At 43.5% G+C, this 10,465-nt stretch overlaps 1 protein-coding gene across 1 annotated transcript in view; it reads left to right on the top strand.

Annotated features, from left to right (window-relative positions):
• The first annotated feature begins 218 nt into the window (after positions 1 to 218).
• LOC126557698 (organic cation transporter protein) overlaps positions 219 to 10,465 on the top strand; it is a 262,735-nt gene continuing 252,488 nt past the window's right edge. Inside the window, exon 1 of the mRNA XM_050213559.1 lies at positions 219 to 229. The gene's annotated coding sequence lies outside the window, so the exon portion shown is untranslated. The remainder of the gene's footprint in view (positions 230 to 10,465) is intronic.

Genomic DNA, 10,465 nt, shown 5'->3' with positions numbered 1-10,465 from the left:
TGTACACGAACAGCACGCGCACAGGGAGTCTCCCATGCGTCCGGTGGGGATGTTGGGTTGGGTAACGTGCAATCTGACCACTCAGCAGCAAACACCCACCAACAACGCAGCAAACCTAACGTTATTTTATAATCCCCACACACTTAACCACACGCACCCACCACCACAAAGGCACACAAAATCAACAAACCAGATGCACCATCACTCCAACTCAAACCAGCGGTGCAAGGTAAACACACGCGCACCGTTCCCTATATTTGCAATAAAATCCCACAGTGTGTTTGGGGCGATGATGCACCTCATTGCAGCGTCATCATCGCCAACGAGGATCGTCCCGAGTGATGATGGTTGCACGTTAAAATAAGTCTCTCTTGCCCTCTCGCTCTCGCTCTCTCTTCCGTGGCAATCGGTGGCAACTAAGTGGCGTTAATTACCATTTTATTTCCGTTCGCCGATGCAAACAACGTGGCTACTAAACAGCACGTACTACGTCCCCAAGGGGATGGAAATGTCGATCAATCAACCTTGCATCGTTTGGGGTCATGCACTTGCAGCACGGAATTCCTATCACATTGAGAACATGGTGCAACGTGTTTCGTTTTTAGGATTTAGAATTGTTCCTGATGGAATATGTTAAAGTCGTAATTAATTTGATGTTGAGGGTTTGAATTTGCTGTAATTTTAATCAATAAGTATGTAGAAACAGCTAATTGTGTTTGTGGCACTGTGGTAAATGGTATTTATCGACCATTCTTAGATTAATGCTGGTAATTTGGTAAGAGGTATTTGTAGTATTTTATTGTTTAGTTCAAATTCAAATTTTATGGGAAAATATTACTTTTTTTCTTGTAAAGAACAAGCCTAAAGACAGCTACTTCTAACTAACGTACGCATTAAAAAAGCGACAAATATGTTTCGATTTTTCATGCCAAGTGCTTTTATCTGGTTTTCGGTACACAGGTCAGTGGTCAATGTATACTAGTTGACTACACACTGTCAAAATTTGAAAGCTTTATCTCTTAATTTACACTAGTTAGGACGAGAAAAGGAAAAGCTCTTTGTGCAAATGTTTGTTCGTACCGTCTGTTCAATCCGGGTCTGAGAAAAAGTCGGTCGTTGTGTCACATTTATTGTGGGCCGGATACGATCGGGCAAATATTAATCAACTTCTAGCCGTTCTGGAAAAGGGTAAATTCATATACTGGGGATTAAACAGAAGCTGGGAGAGCTAACAATCAATGAAAAGGACGTCACATCCCGTTTTATTGTCTCCAGGAATGGCATTGACTACTGGCGTAGGCTTATAGTACAAGGAGCCTCCTAGTAGTAGCGCCACATGCATTAAAAGTACCACAAAGATGGCGAAATGGTGTTGTTATCTACTCAAAGCGAGCGCTGGATATACATAGGTTCGTTTGGGGATTCTGGGAGATCGCGAGTAGCCACCCTTTGTGTGCCCCCTGTACCATCCGACCGCAATTTTTTTATTTTTTTTTGGCTTAGAGAGACTTTGTGTCTTTCGACAGCATTCTTCTGTTTCCTGCTTGATAAATTCTTTATTACGTTTGGTTTATACTTCATTTATGATGTTGGTTGTTTTTAGGAATTTCAAAAGTTGCGATTGGCATTTTGGATCATTTGATAGTATTTTGTCGATGTGTTGAGATGTTAAATAATCATCGTTCCTGTGTGTGTCCGTAACAATCAATCAGTAAATGCTGAACTGTAATAAAAACTCCACAATAGCTTCACAGATGTGGGCTGGATTTTTCCATAAGATATTTATGTGTAAGGCGAGTGTATCCAATCCTCAATCGGGATCTTTCGGGGTTTTATGTTCATAACTATTGTCAAGGTCGTTCCATTTATTAGTTGAGGGTTTAATGAGCCGGAGGAATGTAGATTGTGAGTGGAACCATTGTTGAGACCATGCTTCCCCGATATTTCTTTTGCTGAAGGCTATGAAGTCTTGTTTGGAAATTGGTGCATAGGATCATCAAGTGCAGTTTTCGCAAATTTGTCGGCTATTTCATTACCTCGGATTGCCAATATGGCTAGGTACCCAGCAGACAGATACTTTTGATGATGCTGGTAATTCTTCAAGCCTTTGGATATGCGGGTTTTTTGACTCTCCTGCTTCCAAGGCTTTTAACACGCTGAAGCTGTCCGTGAAGATAATATTTGGTTTAAAATCGTCAATGTCTTCTTCAGCAGCAATCAAACGTGCAGTGGCCTCAGCAGAAAGGATTGATATATTATCTGGAAGTCGAATTGAACAGTTGTTGGTGGATGAGTATATACCACATCCAGCGATATTGGTTTTAACGGATCCATCGGTGAAAATATGGTGATGTATGCTGTTTTTGGTGTGGATAAGGTTGTTGAAGTGTTGTTGAGCTATGAGATTACTGGTTCCTGCTGGACACTTGGCATTGAGTTTCTGGTCTATGAAGGGAGTTTTTTGATGCCATGGACGAGTGCCAAGTCTGGTTTCTTGTGGTATGTCCGGAAAATTCTGAGATATAAGTGTAAAGAAATCAGTTTTAGCTCGGTCAATGATGGATTTAAAAGGTAGACCTTTTTCTAGTAACCTGGCAGCGGCAGCAGTAAGTTTGTAAGTGATAATATCTCCAAATGGAAGCTGTCCGCTTTCACACAGCAATGCTTCTATTGGGCTCGATATGAAGGCGCCTGTAGATCGAAATTTTCTAGATCACATTGTAGAGGAAAATCTATCCAAATAATTGCATGGTCAAAGTCAGGAAGGAATTGATGAAAAAGGTGATCTTTTAACAGATAACTTATGGATTAAGTGTCGGCAAACGACCGCAAGACGGCAAGGCAAAGATTGAATTTCTTTTGTTAAATTTCATATTTATTAAAGAAAACAATGCAATTTAGTTGGTCAAAGTATCTTTTACCATTTAATTTTGCCATGCGTCGGAAAAAAGTCGCTTTTTTAATGCGGAATACGAATAATCCGTACTTACCGAATAAAAAAAAAGCCCCAAACGCATATGAATAACAGATTTCTCACTTCAAATTGGTATGTTTTATACTACTATTATTTTAAATATTTCTGAAAATTACTGGGCGTTGCTTCTAGACATATATTTTTTTTTAAATGCATTAACATCCAATCCAGTCATTTAAAATAGAATTTATACTCAAGCACACCTTCACACGCTGAAAAAAACCCTCCTGGCTGCGATAACATTCCTGTTGAATGCCTCTCGTTGACATCCGTTCGCAAATTTATCACACAAATCTTGTCCGTTGATTTTTTTTTTGTTCGTCGTTACTTACGAACCCATCAACCCATGCGAACCAGAGACCGCAACAATACACACACACATCGCTGCTGAAGCTTGACAATTATTTACACATCATACAACCCAACCGCAGCAACTCTCCGCAAATTGCACGGGAAAGCTGCAACAGGCAAAAAGGGGAAGAAACCAAACGTGAAACAACACTTCCGTCGAGCTCCCGTCCGGCGGCAGGCAGGCAGGCCCACAACGATTGGGAGCGAACCCCCCTACCGTCATGTAACGCGCATTTCGTGCGCAATAAGGTGATTCGATAACGTTTTATCAAATTACGTGCGCAACTCCGGCACGGGAACGTTCAAACGAACCCCGGGCCAGACCGGCCAAGGTTGCTACATCCACCGTTTTTTTTTTTCGACCGTCGTGATCACCTCGTGGTAGCCATCCGTTCGGTCATTTGCTCTATTTTGTGTGTGTGTGTGTGTGTGTCGTTTGTTGCTATTTTTTTGAAGGTGAAATGGTGAACAGTTTTTTGGGGGACTTCAGTGTGTTTGCTTTGTCCCGATAAAGATTGATAGCAGCGTAACGAACGGGCGCAAAAAAAGGCTTAAATCTGTAGCAAAACACAAAACAAACGTCTGGACATTCGAAACCGCAAAACACAGTTCCATGATAAGATAGTGTGTGGTCAAACAGGCGTGATTGTTATGGGCCAAGCTTGCCCTTAAAGTGCGTCATGCCTTTGCAGTTCGGGAACAAAAAAACTATTCAATCTCGGGCAATCAGTACTTATCGTAATTGGTAGACTAAATGGCGTCAATTGAGGTTTTATGAATTGATGTATGGAGTTTATAGTATGAATCTGTTTTATTTTTATTTTCTAATGTTAATGGAAGGAAGAAGAAGAAGAAGAAGAAGAAGAAGAAGAAGAAGAAGAAGAAGAAGAAGACTACACTCCAAAGCTAGCAAACTAGCAAGCAGTATTATCATAAGGTCATGACTTATGGACCTTTTCCGACCCAACATCGTCACACAAAACATGGGGAAAATTTGTTTTTCTCCATTTACCTTTGCACACGACTACGGGAAACAGCTCAAGAGCAAACCTTCAGCGAATCGAAGTACATGTACAAGGACTGAACGAAGTCTGAACACTCTCCCGATGGGGTCACATTTGCTATGTGTTCCATGTTCATTGCGAAATGCTTGCTTGCTTGTGGCTGTGTTTGATTTGTGTACCGATCAAAATATGCACCGATCGTCCGTGGACAAATGCCAGAACAATGTGCCTTTTTCTTATGCCAAATGCTAGTCCACGTTCACACGGGGCCAAACAAACATGCACGCCACTACAGCAAAATGCGATGATACTGGGTCACGATTTGCTGCTGCTGCCATGCCAGCTGCTGTCCGGGGCTAAAGCACCGGAGATGACTTTCCCATCAGCCCGGCAAACCGATGGAAACGAGAGCAACAAACAGCGAGGAATAACAGGGCAAAACAAAACGACTTAAATCGTGCTAAATTTATTGAGCCCTTTTTCCTCCGCTCATCCCGCTACGGCGTTTGGTGAGGCCCCTTAGCGCTGACCCTTCAGTTTGTGGCTGGAGAAAGTAAGCGAACGATTTTTGCTGCGCACTGCTCCAGCAAATTGGGTGGATCGAAATCTCCCGTCCCGTCATGTTGTCGCGTTGGAGGCGTTCGGAACAGATGGATCGTTGGTGAGTGGGGTGGCTGTCGTTATCTGACGGACGCAAATCTCCGAACAGATGAGGCTTGGGTTGGTGCAGTTTCGTGAAAGGCCTTTCTCTGGCGGTGTGGCGATCACCTTTGCCAGAAGGCAACGGACTTCTGAAGCAGTCAACGACACGTTAAGCGCATTGGAAAATGAATACTCGCTAGTGCTTCCGTTTTTCTAAAGACATGGAAATTTATAATTGCAAAGGTGCTGCAACAATATTACCATAGTGTTAAGCCAATTTCTCTTGGTCAAATTCCCAGATCAAGAGATCAGATCTGCTTGGAATCCAGAGAATCTTTAGTAAACAACTCACATTGCAAGAAGGCCTGTGAGTATTGTGTGATTGGGGGACGATCGTCTAATGCGGTGGTGAAATCATGGATTTGTTACCAAAATATTGCACAACTATAGGAAGTTTCTAAATAAAACACAAAAAACTTAATAAACAACCAGGTTCACTCACAGCCAGCAAACAGCTTACCGTACAAGACAAGACAAGAGCAGTGTACATAGAAACACTATGCGGCGATTGTGGAAGGGTGAATGTTTCTTTTCCGACCATTATGTCAACAGCCAACACTGGACAAATCGGCAAATGTCACCGCACAGGAAAAGCTAAACCGCCTAACAACAGCTTTAATGAAACCAAAAGACATTTGACGAGCAAAAGGAAGAAGGGATAGTTTTTCATAATGGTGGTGGAAAAACTTTCTAAACACGAAAAACAGTTCCTCGTTGCCGATGCACCTTTTTTTTAAACACCAACAGTTGCAAGTTGGTTGCAACCATATCATGGTAATCAGAAACAGGGCGCTTTCACTCTTGCCTAGCTTGACTTTGTTTTTGTTTTCCTTCCTTCCGATCAACTTTGTGCCGCTGTCTGGGATAAGTGTGTGTCTATTCTTCGGTAGAAAAATTGTGTTTCGTTGCGTTTTTTTCCTTATTTGAATTTTCAAGAAAATAGTATTAGAAGTATTTACTGCTGGAGAAGTTACATACAGGATAGAGCACGTCGTGTCGACATAGCCAGGTCTCCAATTAGTTTCCAGCAAACTCGGTCTAGGGCTGCAGTCCTCCATCCACGGCTGCATCCGATCTCCGACAGGTTAGACTTCACTTGATCCAGCCAACGAGCTCGCTGTGCTCCCCGACGGCTCGTGCCGAACGGGTCGCTGACGAGCACCTTCTTGGTGGGGCATGACTCCGGCATCCTCATCACGTGCCCCACCCAACGTATCCTTCCGGCTTTGACTACCGTCAGATAGTCCTTAGTAGGCACGATTCCCCTGAACAATGCGCCTTCCGATTTCGCTGCTTATGTTGTTGTCCGAAGTTACGATCGTACCAAGGTAGCAGAACTCCACTACCACCTCGAGATCGTCGCCGTCAACTGATACTCTGCTTCTGAGTCGGGCTCTATCACGGTCAGAGCCTCCGGCAAGCAGGAATTTTGTCTTCGTCGCATTTATCCTCAATCCAATTCTATAAGCCTTTCAGTTGGGTGTACGCCTCGCACACCGCCACCGTTGTCCGTCCGATGATGTCGATGTCATCCGCAAAGCCAAGGAATTGGAGAGATCGGGGGAAAATCGTGCCCCTGATGTCGAAACCCGCGCTTCGCATGACACCCTCTAGAGCAATGTTGAACAACAAACAGGAGAGTCCGTCTCCTTGCCTCAGACCCCGGTGAGATTCAAACGATTCCGACAGCATGCTCGAAACTCTCACCGTGCACTGCCCCCCGTCCATAGTGGCCGTTAGCAGCCGTACCAGCTTCCCTGTGAATCCGTACTGCTGCATGATGTTTCATAGTTCGGTTCGATCTGTGGTATCGTAGGCCGCCTTGAAGTCAATGAACGGGTGGTGCGTAGGGATCTTGTACTCCCGGCATTTTTGGAGGATCTGCCGTAGAGTGAAGATTTGGTCGGTGGTCGATTTGCCTCCAACAAATCCAGCTTGGTAGCTTCCGACGAAATCTGTAGCTAGAGGCTCCAATCTGCAGAAGAGTATTCTGGACAGGATTTTATAGGCAACATTCAGGACTGTGATGGCCCGGAAGTTAGCACAGTCCATCCTGTGCTAACGTTCAATATTATGCTCTCCTAAATTGCTATTTTCCTAATCCTTACTGACACTGTTTGGAAGATAGCTCAAATAACATTTAGCTGGCAGCGTTTATTATAAACGGCTGTGTAAAAATGATACGAAAACTCGATTCACTATGCCAAGATTTTTCTGTGAATATTCATCAACGTGCAATTAAAGAAAACACGACAAATATCTTTCGCAATGATTTTGATTGGTGTCTTTATGAATAGTAGAAAATGTATTCAAAAAAATCTTTTCGGTGCCTTGTAACTTTAACGATTTGTGAGGTTCAATTGCAATGGCGTGTATTTTCATCGCTTTCGCATTAAGACACCTTGCTTCGTGGGGAATTTACATAATAATCCCGATACACTTAAGGGGATAACTAATCCATACATAAGCGGATAATACGGACCATGATCGGATTATATGATTACGGTAATGATGGAGAAAATCGCAATGGCATATCAAATATTTTCGTACACCATTACTTCAATAAAAAATTTTCGTCGATGAGCTAGGCCTGTCCACATTTTTCCTTGAAGAAGCAGACTGTACATTCATCGGTTTATGTCACTTGAAATTGTACGAAGCGTGGAAAAAATATTGACCATGGTAGAAGGAGGACGCAATATTTTTCCCCTCCAAACCAGAAAAACGCTTGAATAAATAGTATGAGAACAATTCGCAAAGAAAAGTACGCAAGACGGGGTCCGTCCCGTTAACACAACAAACAAATAAAGCTCCACAAGTAATCATCTGCCGCTGCTAAGTATGTCAAGCGACATGCGATACGGAACGCGCGACCGCTCTTTCCAAAAAGGGCGTGGGAATCGACGTTCGCAGTAGTTTATATTCCACCAGCATAGTGTAATTTCTATTTTTCTCGCTATTTGTGTGAAATGATAGCCGGCCGCAAAACATCACTTTCCGATAAATACTGAAAGGAAATAACGTCATGATGGGCTTTTGCGTTTTGAAAGTTCCCTCCAAAGCAAAAAGACATTAACAGAACAGAACAGCAACAAACTTCTCTGACCGCCAGAGTAGAATAATTAGATTTCTATAGAAATCATTTCTCAAATTCTATTTCGTTTGACAACCGTTTCAAAACAAGACAGCACCGAACACAGAAAAAACACACACACAATCTATCGATCAATCGATCGCGTCGTCTAGCGCGAAACTATTCGCTTGCCGTGTCATCAAGTCTTCGCGTTTGCAAAGGAGAGTGTGGCACGCGGTAAAAGTAAACCAGAACGCAGCCTCCTCTCATGCTCTCGAGTAAATGAAACGGAACGGACCCCTCAGATACTCCTTTCTCTAGCTGGCTCACACACACACACACACACAAACGCCGACTGGGCAAAGGAAAAGCGACCTGGTCGCAATCGCGAAACGATCATCTAAATAAAACACCGCAGTTTACAGTGATCGCTAATCTGCAACTACGAATGTGGGTGTGTGTGTTTGTGTTTGCTGTGTCACGATTTGAAAGTTACACCCAAATTACAATGCACCGATAGTGGAGGTGGGAAATGGGGGGTGGAGAGATGTAACAAAGGGAAAGAGTACTGAAAGAGTGGTGTAAGAAAGTCATCGACAAATAATCGTTAACAATTTGTTGACGACAACGGGCAAACCAATTCCTGTTTATGCTCTAATGATGAAGAAATTCTGTCTATGGCATTTACAGATGTCGAAAGTTCTTGGGAGGCTACCACCGGGTTCTGGCTCTCTTGAATCTTAATCTTTGCTGGTTAATTAGTCCAACATAGGGAGTGACGATCCTTATAGGATTCGATACCCGGTCCCGTCGTGTGAAAGCCACCGGACAGAGATGGTGAAGAATGTTTTTTTTAACGTTGCGTCTTCTTATCGAAACCATGGACTTTAGTAAGCACCTTTATCTATTTTCAAAATAAATAAAATTATCCCAACATTACCCGTTATGGCACATAAGCTGCTATAATCATACTATCAGCAACACAAAGATTACGCTTCCACCCGTTTATGGGATGGGCTTAATGTGATAATAGAACACCTCGAAAACCGTCTTCGTTTTTTCGTCCCAACCAAAAATGAATTTCACTTAACGTGCGACACCATTTCTTCATTATCGTTCATTAGAGGTCGCCCCCCGGGGGAACCAGCGAACCTCTTAGACGTGTTGACCTTAAATTTAAAGTTTTCATTTCGGTTTTCTTCTCTCGCGTTTGCTTTAATCAATTCGTTTGATGCGCACCAACCCTCTCGTGAGAGAAGGAAGGCGCCGTCGCAGCATATGCACACACACACATATATGGGAAGAACCCACCCCAAGGGTCTTGCCATGCCGTTCCATCGACCACAGATCAAACGAAACCAACCAGCGCGTGTGCTGTTAACCAAGTAACAAACGATCTCCTCGCAGCCAAACCGAACGATCCACACGGCCCAAAAGACGTTTGTTTTATCACTTCTATTAACGAAACTAGATCACCTACATAAAACGGCAGCGCGCCCGCGTCAAACCGGGAGCGCGGACACAGATAGCAGATGAAGCAGCGAAAAAAAATTGTATATCACGCACCTCTTTGCCTCAATTTGTAGCCCCCCCTTTGAAGATGAATCCGAATCAACCCCGTGAAAGCGATCACAGTTATGGTGTGCAACAGCATCACCCTGTTGTCACCCATGGCCCAAGCAACAGCAAGCGCAAATAAAAGTGCGCTATTTTGCCATCCTCGCGAGCGCGATTTTTTTATTATCACGCTCAACGTCGACTAGCTGGCTGGTGTAAGAAAATGGAACAAAAAATTCCCATTTTTTGCTCAAACATTCCTTGGGGTGGCCATGGACCAGCGTGTGTGTGCGTGTTGCGTACGGCGCCTGTTTTGAGGAGACACCTCCGAACAGTGTTTGTCGAGATCGGTTCGCACGTCACTTATTAAGGCGAACTTCGAGCATCCCCAATTGATAGCGTCCTCCGGGTGGAATCTCAACTGCCAAAAAAAAAAACGAGGTGGTGGCCGAATTTTCCGAAGGTCAATGGATGGTAAATGATTGCAGTAAAGCGCTTCCCTGCGTGTAAGAAGATTTGATATTACCTACTGTGGCGCGGCGAGGCCATATAAACGCAAGAGACGCAAGCGAATGGAAAAATAGGTCGCCTCGCGTGAGGAACGGTGTGGAAGTGGTGTGCTAATAAAAAGGGGGAGATTTTTTTCATGGTTAGGAAAGCCAGGGGGGTTTGCATCTGGTATGTGTACACATTTCCCTCTGCTAAACATGCATAAGCAACGATCGATTGATCAGTGTTTGTTTTTCAACTCTCTAGCTACAACAAGCGATCGAATCAATGATCAGAATTGCTTTCCGTAGTTTG

This window comes from Anopheles maculipalpis, chromosome 2RL (genome assembly GCF_943734695.1).
Source record: "Anopheles maculipalpis chromosome 2RL, idAnoMacuDA_375_x, whole genome shotgun sequence".
Taxonomy (NCBI): Eukaryota; Metazoa; Arthropoda; class Insecta; order Diptera; family Culicidae; genus Anopheles; species Anopheles maculipalpis.
Note: the sequence above shows the minus strand (reverse complement) of the source record. Positions and strands in the feature narration are given on the sequence as shown.